Below are 17,619 nucleotides of genomic sequence, written 5' to 3'. Positions count from 1 at the left end.
CATCTCTCATACTGTATCTTCCTTCTTTCATCCTGTAGTTTTTCTTAAACTGATGCCCAGCCAGTATGATTGGTACGATAGGAACTATAGTTTAACATCTGAATCAGCAGGTTGTAGATTGACCTATAACATCATTGTAAAGCTAGGAATTGAATCTTCCCTTTATATATTCTGCCTGACAGGGAAACAGGGAAAAGTAAATACAACTAAAAACTCTAGTTTTTAAAGAAAAATGGTTAGACAAGTTATATCTCTGTGTTTTTTTTAAGATGCAGGCTTCCTGATCTCGATTGGGACTGAAGGTATGGGGTAGGGCATTAACATTCTCTTCCAGAATTGTTTTGCTGATAGAAATCCCACCCTATACCACTTTGGAAAGGGATTTTCAGCAGGACGAAACTTGGACAAGGATAAAATGTCCTTCCCCTTGACCCTGATTTGGATGTCTGCTTTTTATAAACAAAGAGGTAGCCAGCTTAACCACACTTTTAAATCATGTGGATAGTCATCTAGCTTGACCCCCCAAAATATGGAAAACTTTTTTCTAAGCTATTTACATCCATGTAAGATTCACTAACTAGTAGTAAAAATTACATCCATGTTCACCAATTGATAGTAAGGTGGCTATACTACCAACTGAAGTTATCCTTGTTCTATGTTCTTTCCCATAATTTTTTGGGAGCACTGCAACAGTTAAATTTTTTAAAAAGTGTATATGTCTAGTATAGATGTAGTATTTTGGTGTTGAAGGAAACAAAATATAGCTCAATCTGCTCTTTGGCAGAATAACAAACAAGATTTTACGTTATATGGAGCTCTGAGTCCCACAAACCATGTTTTTCTTCTACTTATTGCCTTTGCTCACTCTCCTTTTTGCTAAGTCTTTCATTGCATTGATCTAAATTTCTATAGCAGTTCCTATTAAATGGCACATATATAGAAGGGCAGTTTAGGGTTGTTCTCTTTGGAAATTCACCCAACTTTAATTATGTTTTCCTTGAAATAATGCTATTGGTAATCCTTGGCTGCATAAGTAGGACTGTCCATAATAAAAGGTCTTTTAAACTTTGTTTTGATAACTTTCTATTCCAATGAAGCTGCCCCCTGTCCTAAGATGCCCCCAACTATGGGGTTATGGTGGTAGCGAGATTTTAAATATTGCTGTAATTTTATAGTTACAGTCCAAACACACTTCAATAAGAGATGCAAATCATGTTGACAGATTTTTAAAACTACCCATAGTTAACCAGAAATGGATTCCACAGTAAGGCCTTACCTTACATCTTGAAGATCTGTTCTCAGTCAACCTGCATTTATTGCAATTCAAAAATTTGATTTAATGTGTGAGTGGATGTGTTTGGTTTGTACATCCTGCCCCATTCTGGCACATGGTGAAATTTAATCTTTGACCATGCTATTTGAAAATGGTTCTATCATTGGGTTCCTTGATGGAAGTGTATCTAAGTTTCTGTTTCTTACAGCAGATATGTATACTATAATTTTGGCTGCTTCTCTTGTAAACCTAGGTAGCCAGAATAAATGTCTCAGATGCACTGCTGATTCAGAGGCACTTGTTTAAATTGGCAGGCTGAGTAGAGTACCAGTCTATTCACTAAGACGGATTCTTACTGATGGCATTTTCAGTGCAGATAACAGCCAAATGGGAAAGATAGTAATCTTAGTGCAAAACACCTTGCTGGGGCTAAGGAGATGAGAGGTCATTGCTAATTTAGGCCCCCAACTGCTGTTACACCCATCCCAACCTTGCTGGTTTGTTATAAGACAAAGTAATCAGCCTGGGATTAACACAAAGACAGTGTGAACTGTAAGGGTTAAACAGACTGTTTAAGTAGGCTTGAACTTGCAAATGCTTCCATCTGGGTGCTCTCAGGGCAAATATAATTAATTTGTAAAAAAAATCAAATTAGTTTCTGTATATTGGAATGCATCTCTTTCTGGGCATTTCATGGTTTCATGAATTTGAAGCATTAAAAGCAATTTAATTTTGTTAAAAGAGCAGTGAATGCTACAGCCAAGTGGGCATTACAATGTAAAAACTTCATATTGCGCAGTGGTAAGAATGAGGTTTCTATCTTGTTTAAATTATAATTGCATAGATGTGATCTCTACAAAGAAATCTTCCTACCTTCCCACATGTTTTTGGCAGTTTTATACACTTCATATATTTATGGGTCTGTTGCCTCCTAATCTATCCCTATATGTGTTTTATGTATATAATGTAACTTTTCTGTTTTTATATGATATAAAAAGTGTCTTTTTATCCCAATAAAATTAGAAATAGAGATGCTTTGATACAAGAAGATGCAGCTGGTGGTGGTGTCAGGGGATGAGAGTTTCTGTATTCCCAGTTGTGACCTTTTAGTATGGATCATTATGTAATTTATCTAATAAAGACAAAATTTAACTCAGGGTCTGATATTGCTATTAAACTTTCTCTAAAATGAGTTATATAGAAGGAAAAAAATGTCTAAAAACTGTTTCCCACAAAAGGTATTTGCATTGATTGCAATATATAATTAATAATGATCCTAAGCAACATCAGAATGCTGTGATGCCTAGTGATAGACTTTATTGTTTTTCCAACAGTTCTGAAGGATTTGGAACAGAAAACAATTGAGAGAACTATGACAAAAATGCATAAACCTGTTTACCAATAGAAATATATTGTAAAAATGTATTGTGGATTTGACGTGAAGGGTAATCTTATATACACTAATATGAATAGACATCAAAAGTCAAGTGCAAATAGCTGTGGATATTACTGCTGCAAACCATGGATGCCTTTGAAGATTAGCTGTTAATTGTGCAGAGGCTGTTAGCCTGGTGAATTTATTTCCTTGTCTGTCCAGTTGTCTCTGGCTCTAATCCTCACCTCATCTCTACCCAGCTGAGTTCCTATTTTTTCTTTCCTTCCCTTCCTTTTACAGGTAGTCCTCACTTAACAACCATTCATTTAACAACAGCTCGAAGTTACAATGGCCTCAGAAAGGGTGCTTTATGGGCCATCACAAAACGTTGTGCCGCTGCACACACCCCCCCCCCCCGGCAATCACTTGCCTGCATTTTAGGCACTGGGCAACCAGCTCACATTTACAACTGATTGCCAAGCACCCTGCAATCGTGTTATAGCCATTTGCAATCTGCTCTGCTGGCTTCCCCAGAAAGTCAGTGGGAAAGCCGACAGGGAAAGTTGCAAGCAGAGGGGACGGAGGGGAGCTGAAATCCATCTGCGGTCTTCAGGAACGGAGCTCAAATCCTGAAGATTTGAGCTCTGTTCCTGCAGCCCCACAAAGGATTTCCCCTCCGTCCACGGAAAGGAGGGAAAACCCCTCAGCGGTCTGCAGGAATGGAGCTCAGATCCTGAAGGAGGGAAGGGAAATCCCTTGGGGGGGCTGTAGGAACATTGGAGAGCGAAAGGGCTGCTCTTTCACTCCATCTGCTCAACGACCCAGGAGATTCTTAACAACTGCAACCAGGAGTGCCCAGATTGTGGTTGTTGAGCGAAGCGGTCAGTGGGCATTTCACTTAAGCACTGCTTCACTCAACAATTGAGATTCCAGTCCCAATTGTGATTGTTAAGTGAGGACTACCTTTTTTTTTTTCCCCTTTGCTGTTTCTGCTAGGAGGAAGAAGTAGGATATATTATATGTTTATATGTTTCTCTATATGTGTGTGAAAGAGTGATTGGTTTATACATATAAGGGTCATTAATTTTGTAAATGTGGTTCCTTATTTAACAAGCAGTTCATTTCAATTAGTTAAAATACAGTTAATTGTGAGGAAGAGAGGAGGGGGCTGTGGTTTCTGTCTGCATTGAGAAAAGCAGCTGGGCTCATTTCCCCCTCACACAAACTCAGTTTGCTGAGGAAAACAGTACCCTCACAAGTACCCATGATGATGTTCCAGCTGTCTGGCTAATTGAGCCATACCCTGGCATTTTTAGGAACATGCTGACATCCATAGGGAGCCTCACCTCACTCAGGCCCCTATCCTACAGAAGTGTGTAGGAGAAAAGGTGATAAGGAGAAGACAGCAAACAGATGAGGAAGAGGGAAGTGATGTCTGGGCTTTTATAACCATTACAGGCAAGCAAGAGGGCTGTCAATCAACTGCCAGGACCATAAGCTACGGTGAGCAGCCCATTGTGGTGTGATTCCTGTCTGGAGCTTGGCGTGGCTGCTCAGACACTGCTTAGGAAGCAACCAGAATAGGAGCAGCCACGCTGAGCCAGCACCTAATCCCAACAAGTGCAAGAACTTTTGGGGGGAAAGGTTCTATGCCACTTTACAAACTTTAAGACTTTTACCAGTTGCAAGGACGAACCAACGAAGACCTAATTGCATGGCTACATCAACTTGCAAAACCGAGGAGGGTGGAGTTAACCCAGGGCAACAGTCTCTTATTGGGGAAGGTGTGTACTACAACAAAGCATTGTGTCCAGTTTTCTTCTACACTGTGGTGTGTCTATGCCTTGGAAAACAACACTCACATTATTATGTACTTTTTCCTGATCCTGCCCTATTTTTTGGAGGTATGGTTCTAGTAGAGAGAGTAAGACATAGATATACCCACAAACAACATACACACATAAATGTACACCCTTATGTAGGTGTGGCACACAGAAGCATTTATTGGACAGGGGAAGAATTTCTAGGATTTGCTTCAACTAGTTGGCAACAGGAACTTGACAAGGTAGGGAAACTGTACTGTGCAGGATTTTAGCCTGTTTCCATTTTTTTTCCTGTCTCTTCTACCTTTTGGGTACTGTCTTAAATTCAGGGACATCTTTTTGATAAATGTGATATTTGTTATATAGTGTGAGAATAGCTATATAATGCAAGTGTTATTCTTTTCCTCTCCTGTAGTGCATCACTGCTTGGGAATACTATTTGATGCGGTGTTTCTCAACCTCAGCAATTTGTAAGATGTGTGGACTTCAACTCCCCGCATGGCTGGCTGGGGAATTCTGAGAGTTGAAGTCCAAACATCTTAAACTTGCTGAGGTTGACAAACACTGGTTTAGTGTGTTTTTATTTCCTTTCTGTGCCAGGATACTCTCTAAAATGGCTTACATCAACTTGCTAGAATAAGAGAAACTAGACTTTACCTGTTATTATAATTCTTAGTGATTCTGTGGTGGGAAATCAACAACAACCTCCCCCCCCCCCGCCATGCCCATTGTCTATAAATAAAGTATACCATGAAGCCTTCTATAATTTGAAATGTGAGAGACAATTTTTTTACCTGTTAAACTTCAATTTTATTTTTACTGCTTCAGCTTGGTTGTTGGTATTACTTTATGTTCAAGATTCATTTCCAGCGTATTTAGGCATGGATAGAGGAACTGAGGACCTTTCCAGTGTTCTAGTTCTAGTCTGGAAACTCAGGTAAATGCTTGTCTTCCCTTCATGCTATTCAGGAACATGAGCAAGAGGAAATTATAAAAAATGAGCACCAAGCCCTGGCTTCAGTGAATATGGCAATTCAAAAGTAATACTGATTTCCTTGTTCTCAGCATTCACAACTGACTAATATGCAATAGAAAGGACAAAATACAGAAAAACCTGTCCTCTATTGACCAGCAGAGGGCAGAAATGCCATAGCAAAACAGTGCTCCTATATAGGTAGTCCTCAACTTAAGACCACAATAGGGATCAGAAAATTAGTTAAGCAGTGTGGTCATTAAGCAAGGCATGTGACCACACCCAATTTTATGACCTTTTTTGCCACAGTTAAGCAAATCATCATGGTTAAGTGAATCACATGGTCATTAAGTGAATCACACAGCTGCCTATTGATGTCAGAAGCTGGCTGGGAAGGTTGCAAATGGCAATCATGTGACCCTGGGATGCTGCAACTGTCATAAATACATTCTGGTTGCCAAGGGCCTGAATTTTAATCACATGACCATGGGGACACTGTGACAGTCATAAGCACAAGGACCAGTCCTAAGTCATTTTTTTCAGTGCCGTTGTAACTTTGGTCGCTAAATGAATGGTCATAAGTCAAGGACTACCTGTATGTTTTCCCCTTTGATGCTGGGTTATGTTATTTTAGGAGCATAAATCACAAAAATAACATCCAGAATATGTCAATTTAATGGGGAGAAATGAGGGTGTGGGAAGAGGAAAGAGGCTGACAAAGGAGCTAAAAGTCCCCAGTGAAATAATGAAGGAACATTTCTATTAGTGGAGATGGTTGTGTATATTACATGCATTTTATACTATATCTAAAATCTGCCTTAAAGCTTTTTAAATGAAATATAAAACAACCACAGTCTTGGAGTAACTAAGGAAAAGATTCCATGGGAAGCTATAATGAAGATTAGCAAAAATAAGAAAATAAAGTGTGGGGCTCTAAACAGAGGAAGGACCTTGGCTGCTTTATTAGTTTCTGAAGGACTTCCGTGTTGTATAAAAAACAACTGGAGCAAACATAATTGCTCCCTCTATAACTACAATTTAGCAAGTTATTTAATCTATATGAAATGTTTATTCAGAAACTTCAGGCATTTAAACACCAAGCTGCTACAGCATAACTTTAAGAAATGGTTTGTCGAGGACTGTGCAGCTGCCAAAAAAGCACTATATGACACTTTTATTTGCCACAAAATAAAACCTACAATTACCAACTGTCATGATTAAGAAAAAAGGGATTACAAAACTCTCTTGAAAAAGAAGAAAAGTGCTCTGGCAACAGCCAATTATAGCTGATAAAACTCACGTCATTCAATTCTGGTCCATTGCAGCTGGCTTGCTGCATACCTGTGGAGCATGGGAGTTATACATCATGTTCAGAGGTTGAGAGAGACTCATATCCAGGTCCCTTGATCACATTCCTCAATTTTCAGGCAAGTGAACAGTCTCTTACCATTGACAGAGAAGCTGTCATGGACTTGTCAGAGCCAGAAAGAAGATGGCAATTTGGAAAATTCCTCCTTTATCAGTAAAATGGATAATTACATCCCCACTGTATCACTACGCAGTTAACAAGAGGATCAAGAAATCTCCATCTTAATGAAGTTAAAGATAAATGGAGTGCTAAACTAAATGCACTCAGGAGCCTGGGAAACACTAAACTAGTAGCTGCTTACAGACTCCCTTACAATATTGAAAGAGGGAAAGGGGTCACTTCCAGGGAAGAAACGGTGAATTGGGTTTAGAGCTCTGGGAGATGAACGAATAGCCATCTTGCTCAAACCTTGGTTGGTGCCTTTAAGGACACTGGTTCACATACTTCCTATTCTAATCACTTTTGGAAATTGCTTGTTAACTGCTTTTTAAATATTGCATGCCCACAACATCTGACTAGCTAACTGCGGCTGGTGGATTATCTCCTTAATAGACGACATGTATTAAGAAAAACAAATCAAAGAAAACTCATCTTGGAGCCAGGAATGCCCACACCTTGCTGGATAGAGACAAGGTGGCAAGGCCTGAAAGACGAACAGTGCTCATAGTGGCCAAACTTCGCTGTTATCACATTGATATTGCTGCACTCAGTGAAACCAGGCTTGCAGACCAAGGTTCATTACAGGAAGCAGCAAGTGGATACATGCTGTTTTGGAAAGGGAAACCACAGACTGACGACAGGACCCATGGAGTAGGGTTTGCAATCACAACTGTTCTGCTGAAGAGCATCTCTATCCACTGGAATAAATGAACATATTATGGAGTTCTGCCTACGCACACTGCTAGAATGCCCTGTCATCTGTCTCAAAGACAAGTTTAAACACCTGCAGTCCAAAGTATAGGCAGAACTGCAAATGCAGGACAAGTGATGGCAGAGAAAGGCTGAGCAGGTGGAATGCTATGCAGACATACATGCCACCGAGAGTTCTTCAGTGCCATGAAGTCAGTTTATGGTCCTTCTAAATAAGGATGCTTCCACTTGCTGTCATCTGATGGGTTGAGCCTGATCAAAGATCAGGAAGGACTGAAAAACCATTGGGCTGAACACTTCTTCAACCTACTCAATAGGCCGTCCATAGTTGATCCTGATATCTTACAGCAGATTCCTCAGCAACCACTTTTGGATAACTTAGACCTGCTACCCTCTACTGATGAGATCAAGAAAGCAATCTTGCAGATTAATTCAAATAAAGCAACAGGGCAGGAAGCCATTCCTGCTGAGGTCTATAAAGCACTAATTCCAAATGCCTTACAGGCGTTTCAAGACATCTTGGAAGACATCTGGTTCACAGAGGATATGCCTGACAACTTCCTCGATGCCCTTATTGTGTCTCTCTATAAAAACAAGGAAAGCAAATCAGACTGCAGAAATTACAGGGGTATCTGTCCATCACAGGCAAGATTTTTGTCCGCATTCTCCCGAACAAACTTGTCACTGTTTCAGAAAGGAACTTCCCAGAGGTGCAGTCTGGCTTTCGGCCAGAATGGAGTACAGCAGGCCTGATATTTGCCATGAGGCAGGTCCAGGAGAAGTGCATTGAGCAGAACAACCCTCTTTACTCTTCTTCATTGACCTGGCAAAGGCATTTGACACTGTAAACAGGGAGGCTCTCTGGATCATCCTGAGACGTTATGGATGCCCGAGGAAATTCATGAAGTTGATTCAGCTGCTCCACAATGGAATGACAAGACAAGTCCTTTACAATAGTGACATGTCAGCTGCATTTGCCATTTCCAATGGGATGAAGCAGGGCTGTGTACTAGCCCCAGTCCTGTTCAATCTGTTCTTCGCTTGCATGCTGTCACATGCTGTCCAAGCTCTGGAGGAAGGAGTGTACACTAGGTACCAATTGGATGGCTCTCTCTTTGAACTTCGCCGCTTGAATACTTGGGCAAAGTGCCTCTATACAGTCATTCAGGAAACCCTCTTTGCTGATGACTGTGTACTTTTGGCACACAAAGACAGTGATCTACAATTGATGCTGAACAAATTCTCAGACGCTGCTACACTCTTCGGCCTGACAATCAGCCTGAACAAGACTGAAATACTTTACCAGCCTGTGCCAAATACCAACCCCATAGAACTAAAAATCATTGTTGATGACACCCATCTGACAAATGTAAACAGCCTCAAATACAGTGGTACCTCGGGTTATAAACGCCTCTGTTAGTGAACTTTTCGGGTTACGACCAGCTCCAGCTGCAAAAATTTACCTCAGTTTGCAAACTCCGCCTCGGGGTACGAACAGGATATGCGGCCATTTTCCCTCCCATGACATGGTCTGTGGCCATTTTTCCGCCCCTGACACATGGTCCGCGGCCATTTTCCGCCCCTGACACGTGGTCCGCGGCCATTTTTCTGCCCTGACACATGGTCCGCGGCCATTTTTCCGGCCCTGACACGTGGTCCTCGGCCATTTTTCCGCCCCTGACACGTGGTCCGCGGCCATTTTCCGCCCCTGACACGTGGTCCGCGGCCATTTTCCGCCCCTGACATGTGGTCGTAGGGAGGGGGACTCTCCCTCCAAGCAATAGCCGCCTCCCTGTCCTCCACGCCAGAACGGATTAACGGTAATTACATTGAACCTTATGGGGAAATTTCCTTTGGGTTGCGACCAATTCGGGGTGCGACCAGAGTCACGGAACGAATTAAGTTCGTAAACCGAGGTTCCACTGTACTTGGGAAGTATAATTTCAAGTGATGAATCTTTGGACAAAAAAATTGACTCCAGGATCAGCAAGGCCAGCCAGGCTCTGGGGCGGCTGCATACCAGAGTGCTCAATTAACACAATATCCACATTTCCACAAAGCTGAAAGTCTACAGAGCTGTGGTTATCCCTTCTCTCCTATATGGATGTGAGTCCTGGACTCTGTACCGATGACACATCAAACAGCTGAAGAAATTTCACATGCGTGCCTTCCGTTCCATCCTTGGCATTTGTTGGCAAGACTGTGTCTCCAACCTGGAGGTCTTGGATCACACAGAGTCCACCAGCACTGAGTCCCTGATCATCACAGCTCAGATGCGGTGGTTGGGACATGTCATCAGAATGGATGACCACCATATGCCTTGCCAGTTGCTGTATGATGAACTGGAAACTGGAAAGAGACCTCGAGGTTGTCCATGCAAATGCTACAAAGATGCTGTGAAGGAAACCCTATGCTACTGTGACATCCAGCCAAGGGAATCAGAAGCTGCGGCTGCTGACAGAACCTGCTGGTGAGCCCTGTGCTATGAAGCGTACACCAGTTTTGAAGATAGGCACCATCAAAAACTGACTGAAAACCATGAGTAGCATCACAGAATAACACCTACAGTTATTGTAACAACCGACTTCTAATGCCCCCATTGTGCTACATTCTACACTTCCAGACTGGAACTGCAGAGCCACCTCCATGTTCACAGATGAACTACACAACAGCATGTCTTCTTCAAATCCGAAGGACTACCTATATATAACTATTAGGAACCTTTGGATCAACAAGTCTGAAAACACTGGGTAAGTTTCCTTCAATCCTTAGTGAAAGAAGTTTTAAATACAAGTTTAAAGACTTAAAAAAAAATGTTTTGAATGAACAGCAAAAAGGTGATTAGAACTTTGATATTGGAAAGTTACAAATGGACTAAGGGTCCAGATGGATTTGAAATAAGATTTTGGAATTAATTAGATATAGCTGCCCAGAGTCACTTTGTGTGAGATGGGTGGCTATATAAATGTGATGTGTAAATAAATAAATAAATAAGAAAACTTCCCATGGGAAAATGCTTTTGTTTTGAATTCTTTTTTTTTTTTTTTTTTTAATGATAGGATGAGACTTCGAAGGTTGGACACTATAGGGAACCAGAAGAAACTAAAGATTACAATTAAAGGAGAAGAACACTTAAATTTGACTTACTAATACAGAATGAAACAAAATATTTTAACATTGGACATATTGAAGGATATTTTTGAACAATGGACCCAGAAATGAAGAAGTCTGCCTCTATAGGTAGACTGTGTTTAAAAGATGTTATGAAAGAAGAACAAGTTTTACCTGACAAGATTGAAACTGATTTGGAAGTCGATTTAAAAATGAGGCTACAAGAATGTTATGGAAAAAGACATGACACTGGACATACAAAAGAAACTGGCTGATGTCTTAATAACTAATATACAAATAGCAAACCAAGAGAGTGACCTGGATAATTTTCCCATATTGTATTTACAAAAGAGGCTTTGAAGGCTTAAAACTTTGAAGAATTTTGTGAGAAGGGACAAAGGAAAAAATGAAAAGAAATCAAGTTCTAGGACATTACTGAGACACCTGAGACATTAGAACAACTTGTTAAATCCTTTAAAACTAAAAAAGCTACTATTAGTTTGCATATTGTATTTGTTATCAATAAATCAATTTGATATGCAGATGCTAAGGGATGAGTGGAATAAAGAATTAGAGGTTCCTGTATTGCCTAGACAATGGGAGAGTGTTTTAACTTCTATATGAAGAGTGTCAATGGACCTTAAATTATGACTTACACAACAAAAAATAATATTTAGAATTTATTGGACTCCACTACGTCTGTATAGAAAAGGACTGTCAAAAACAGCATTTTGTTGGAGATGTAATAAGGACAATACTTCTTTAAAACATATGTTTTTACAATGTCCCATGCTTATTAAGTTTTGGGAGAAAGTACTGGACTATACAAATATGATTGTGCAACAAAAGCTAAAATTTTCAGAGGATAATATTCTTTTAAACTATGTACCTAGTACATGGAACTTGACAACTAGATGATGTAAATGGATTCTCTGTGCCCTTACTTGGCCAAAAGACTGATATTGCAACATTGGAAAGATAAATGTATGGGCCCATTTGATGGAAGACCTGATTGCACTTGCTACTTATGAGCGGATTGCCTATAGATGTAGACTTTGTATGAACAAGTATAATGAAATATGGGACTCATTTATACAAAATACACTGGGTTAAAAAAAAAAACCCAGGATATTCATATGACTCTATAAGAAATATATATGTATTTGAATAACATTTGAATTATATAAACATATATAGAATTGGAATTGTGTACTATTATAATACTATTATAATAATATATTAAATTTTTTGTTGTACTTTTTCACTTTTGCATTAAAGCACTTTTATGTATTTTTTTTCCTTTTTTTGTAATAAGAAAATTAATTTAAAAAGTTATATGATATTATTTGAAGGACTAAAGATCAAGATTGTTAGAAGTAAAAGGAAGAAATATAAAGTTGGCTTATTTGATCAAGGTTAAAATAGATATGTTGTTATCTCTGGTAACCCTTAATGGACTTTTACTGACATCAGCACTGAAATGATGAGGCTTTAAGGATTTGTTTATAGATAAGAGATGGGATGTGGGAAGAAGAGATCATTTGTTGTATTTTAAGAAAAGATGATAAGTTACTAAAATTGTTTATACTTGTGATGAAGGGGGAAGTCATTTCTATATGTATTTCTATTCTTTTTCTTTATTATATGCTTATTTTTCTTTCTTTTCTATTTTTCTTCCTATTTTTTCTTTTTATTCTTTTCTTTTTTTAGTTTGTATTAGTTTGTATCTTTGCAATTGTAATTTTTAATAAAATTACTATTAAAAAAAGAAAGGGAAAAAGGGGTTTAAGTTACAGAAATCTTGGCAACTGAAGGTGGTATAATTTTGTGGCTCTCCAAATATGCCGCAGCAATAACATTTTTTAAAAATAAATTTATTAAATTTTAAAATAGAAACAGTAAAAATTAACAAAAACTAATATTAGAGGAAGAAAATAAGAAAAAGAAAAAAATTAGGGGAAAAAATGACCAAGGTCAAAAGTGCAAAAAAACAAAGATAAAGAAAGAAAAAGAATTGATTTCTGATCCTCCTCACAACAGACATAGGTAACAATATACATCAGTCTCTTGCTCTACGTTTACAACATAACTTTCATTATTACCATAAACCCATATTATTTCTAATAAATCAAATCCATACAACATAATTTCATTTTTTTCTGCTGCAGCAATATCATCTATCATGATATGATATCATTAGATGCAGAATTATTATACGGGATGCAGTTAGGCCTTTAAGCCTAAAAAAACAGAGTTTTTTTTAAAGAACTCTAACCCCTAGGGGTGTCCCTAATGCAGCTCTTAGATTGGAAGTTGGACTGCTGAGAATCAAAGCCAACATTTGACTAGACATTTAATTTGCTTAGCTAAGACTTAACTTGGCTGCAAATGGGCTACTCTCCTTAATATCACTATATACTGTGTGATGGAAGACCATCACAAGCAAACAGTTGCTTTCTTACGGCCTTTTGCTGGAACACCTATTAACATTAGGATTTGAGAAGGTAAAAGATAAAATCAAACAGCAGATGTAGCATTTTTTAAAACTGATTATGTGCCATCAAGTCATTTCCTAGTGAGATATTTAAATCAAATCGAAACATAAGGAATTTGCAATAGCCTTGGAGCTAGCTTATCACCTAGTTCACACCATCCTGTTGTAAATCTTATCAGAATATATCCATGGCAACCCAGGAATCTGTCCTCAAGATGCCAATGAAGGATGTCTTCTTCCTGGCATTTGGCACCCTAAATTGCCCCTTCCTTTTGACCTGTTTCTACTCACTAAGACAATTGTTTCCTTTGAAGTAGACAGTGGAAGGGCAGGAAGTAACCCGAGATATTACTCATGAATATGCATACATGCATCATTTCTTCCCCTTTTCTGAAATGTATAAATACCAGTGCATCTCTTTTGTTTGTAGGGGTGTCTCTCACTATTCTGTTGGTTGGGTCCCCTCCAGTACATATTGTTTATATAATAAACACTGCAGTGAGCCTTGATTATTTGCTTTGGGTCCTGTGTTTTGATTCCACACTAGTGACCACATAGATAGATTTTCTCCATGATGATCTATCCCTAACCTGTTCTTTCAAGTCTCCCAACAGTGCACTCATTGCCACTGTAACTAACTCCATTCATCTTGCTGCTGGTCATCCTCTTCTCTTTCCTTCCACCTTTCCCAGCATTAGAGCCTTTTCCAGAGAGCTGGGTCTTTGCATGATGTTTCCAAAGTAGGATAATTTGAGCCTGGTCGTGTGTGCCTCAAGTGAGAACTGTGGGTTCATTTGTTCAATGAACCATCGGTTTGTTTTCTTGGCTGTCCATGGTATACTCAGGAGTCTTCTCCAACACCAAAGTTCAAAGGTGTCAATACTCTTCCTATCCTGCTTCTTTAAAGTCCAACATTCACTTCCATAGAGCGTCACAGGGAATACCATGGCTTACATGATTCTGATCTTTGTAGGTGTAGAAAATATAGAGTTACAAAATTACCTTACTCAAATTTCAAAGCCATTCATCCTCACTCACTCCAAGTATTGATAGATTTTTTTCTAGAACTTGCTTGAATGCAAATCAGGTGAGACTGATTCAAAAGAATATGTCCTTTACCTTGCAAATTTTATTCTGACTCTCAGAGAAGGCTAATTCAGCCTTTGTGAAAAAATTTCCAAGCCACCCAGATGGGTTTTGTATTCAATAAGTCTTAGCAGAGATTCCAAAGCTAGTTACTGAGTTGCAAAATTGTGGCATTCTTGTAATCTCTACAGGATTGATCAGAATCAGTCAAGTAATTTTTGAATTAAGTTTTTTTAAGTATAAGAATACTCACTTATTTTTATTACTATGTTTCTTTCTATTAACCTGGGTTTTCTATGACTATGCTTCAATTTGTATTTTGGTGTGAGACTGCAATAAAATGTTCCTAAGTTTTTCAAATCTATTTTTTTTAGTGTTTGTTTAAACTAACCCATCATTTTGTTTCCTTTGTTTCTACGATTATTGCTGGGCTATCCAGAGAGGACACCGTAGGCAGAGAAAGGAAGAAACTTTGGGAAGTCAATTCAACAGAAGTTACTTTCTCTGATAGGCATAAAATGAGACTTCCTTATAAATTATCTAGAGTAGCATATTTCCTGTATCTTGTATAATTCCCCACATCTTAATGCTTGGTTCAGCCGTAAACAGTAATATTTGCCCAGGAAAGAACAATTTGTGATGACTGTTAAACTGGATCCAAACAATTACTTCACAAAATTGGAGATCTTTTGCACCTACAAATGACAAAGACTTTTTTACTCTCCCTCCCTTCTGTCTATTAAGAGGCTGTGCACAAAAACCTATGAGATAAGTCAGAATGTCTTTTAACTATTCCATTCATCAAAAGCCAGAATAAAGCAGATGACTTCTCAAAGATGTTGACTGATACAATACAGGTAGTCCCTGGGTTAAGAACGCGCAGGTTATAGACAACTCATAGTTAAGAACGGAGCCTATTGTTGCAAAATTTGAGTTAAATACACAATGATTCAAATTAAATACACAACGGTTTGAGTTCATTACACAATACTACTTACACAGTATTATACAATAATACTGTTCTGGCTTACATATAAATTCGACTTAAGGACAGACCTTGGGACAGAATGCCTTCTTAAACTGGGGACTACCTGTACTACAAACAAAGTTGAAGCAGTGATTTATGTACAGGACTACCTAGTCCAACATGAGCCAATCTGTCTGAGGTGATCTTCCCAGGAAAAGCTACTAGTTGTTCCCCATTTTTGTGAGATGAGGTGATTGAAGCCAGGAAATAGTTTTTCTCTCATTGAACCCATTCTATGGAACAGCCTCCTCCTAAAAGTCAGATTGCCACCCATAGTTGGGGCCTTCTGGAAGGCAGCTAATGAACTCTTCTGCAGGGCCTTTGGGAATTGATTGCCCCCACCATAATTTTATGTTTAGTATTTATTTTCTATTTCATTATGTTGTCATGGATTGAGCTGGAATTTACTGTGGTTTATTTCTGTAGGTTTTGTTACTATTGTAAGGGCCCTTGCCAGTCATCCCCAAATATATTTTAACTTGTTAGAAACTTTTATCTCAGCTTGTTGATAGTTATATGAAGGGGCTGCCAATTCTGGCTTTATATTAATTGCTGATCAGGATTTTGTACACATACCTTAGACTTATTAACATACACACCTATAAAAATGGGTAATAATAATAAAGATCAAAAGTCTTTAGACACTTTTGTGTCACACAGATGACATACATATACAGCAGTATAATCTAAAATACAAATTAAAAGTTCAAATCAATTCTGTGTGGCAATAATCCTAAAGTAGCAGCTGTGTTATGAAAATATGAAGTGGTGTTTTGTTATTTGGAAAAAAAATGGAAATCCACAATGATTCAATCATGTGATGAAGTAAAATGCCTAGTGACATGAGTCTGTTTGCAGTGAGAGCTTAGAACAAAATTAAGAAGCAGAAGTGATAGAGCAGTGGCTGAATTTAAGTCAACCTGCTACTGCTTGACTTGGTTGGCATCTGCCACAAGTGCCCTTTGGTTGCATCACAGGGAAAATCAGCATTTGTATATTTTAATAGCAGGAACTTAATTTAAAAATATGTTTTTTTCCACGCTAGAAGATGCATTAGAACATGACTACAATTTCAGTTACACACAAACTAAGTAGTGGAGCATGTTGTATCTGATCTGATGGTCCAAAGATAATAAGAGAAGACTCAGTGGAAAGAGCCAGAGTGCTTATTTAGTACGAAATGTGAAATAAAATGAAGTGTGGTGGCTGAAATACCAACTTTCTCATTTTGATTTTGTTACTGTACACTAATAAAGAAATGGGGAATGGGGAATGACATATAGTGTTACAAATATATGTTCATACATGTTTGTTCACACGCTTGCACGCTTGCATGCCTTTTGTGATCGTATTCCCTTATCATCTTATCAAATACTTTACATAAATCTCATAATTTGGTGGGAATTATACCCTATGTTCTGCCACAGATCTTTTCAACTCTCTAAAGTAATCCACTTAAACATGAGAGCCATAATATCAAGGGAATGCAAACCATGTTCATTGCATAGAATATTTATATGCAAAAAGCCAAAATGACTCATTAACAAATACCATTAAACCAAATGCTAGAGAAAGAAAAAGTGAAGCTAAGAGTGAAGGAAATGATGTACATTTTCTTTCAGTCCTTAGTGCTTCTCTTTTCAGACCGTTTATCTATTTTTATTTTTATTTTTATTTTTATTTATTTATTTATTTATTTATTTATTTATTAGATTTATATCCTGCCTTTATTTTGTTTTCCCGCAGAAATTTAACTACATAGAAACTTAAGAAGAAATGTAGTATAGGGCAAATGTCCAAACACAAGGTACTGATTAATTTTTGCATGAGTTATTCTTGTCTTTTGTTGGAGCATTGATGGCTGTTCTTACTGGGGAAGTGGGAAGGGAGGAAACATATTATTCCCTCTTTTGATGCACTTCCATGCAGAACAGTAGTGGAGTCCTGAAGGCTTCCTGTTGATGTTGATGATTCTGGCATGAGTGTGATATGATGAAAAGGTGAATTAGAAACAACAGCAGTGCATCAAACAATGGGGTAGCATAGGCATGCTGGCTTCACCATGCATGCTAACCAAGTTTTGTCAGAAGACAGATTGACCTCATTGAACAGATAAGTTCTGTTAAATTGTAGACTACCATCAGTTCTGGCAAGCATTCTGCTTGTCTTCATATCTTCTATGTTTCCTCCCAGAACCTAGCAGTGACACATTGAGGGA

The sequence above is a fragment of the Python bivittatus genome, unplaced genomic scaffold, assembly GCF_059951505.1.
Source record: "Python bivittatus isolate LINGU-HERP-01145 unplaced genomic scaffold, Pbiv_v1 ctg000330_np1212, whole genome shotgun sequence".
Lineage (NCBI taxonomy): Eukaryota > Metazoa > Chordata > Lepidosauria > Squamata > Pythonidae > Python > Python bivittatus.
The sequence above is the reverse complement of the archived record's forward strand: the minus strand, read 5'-3'. Positions refer to the sequence as shown.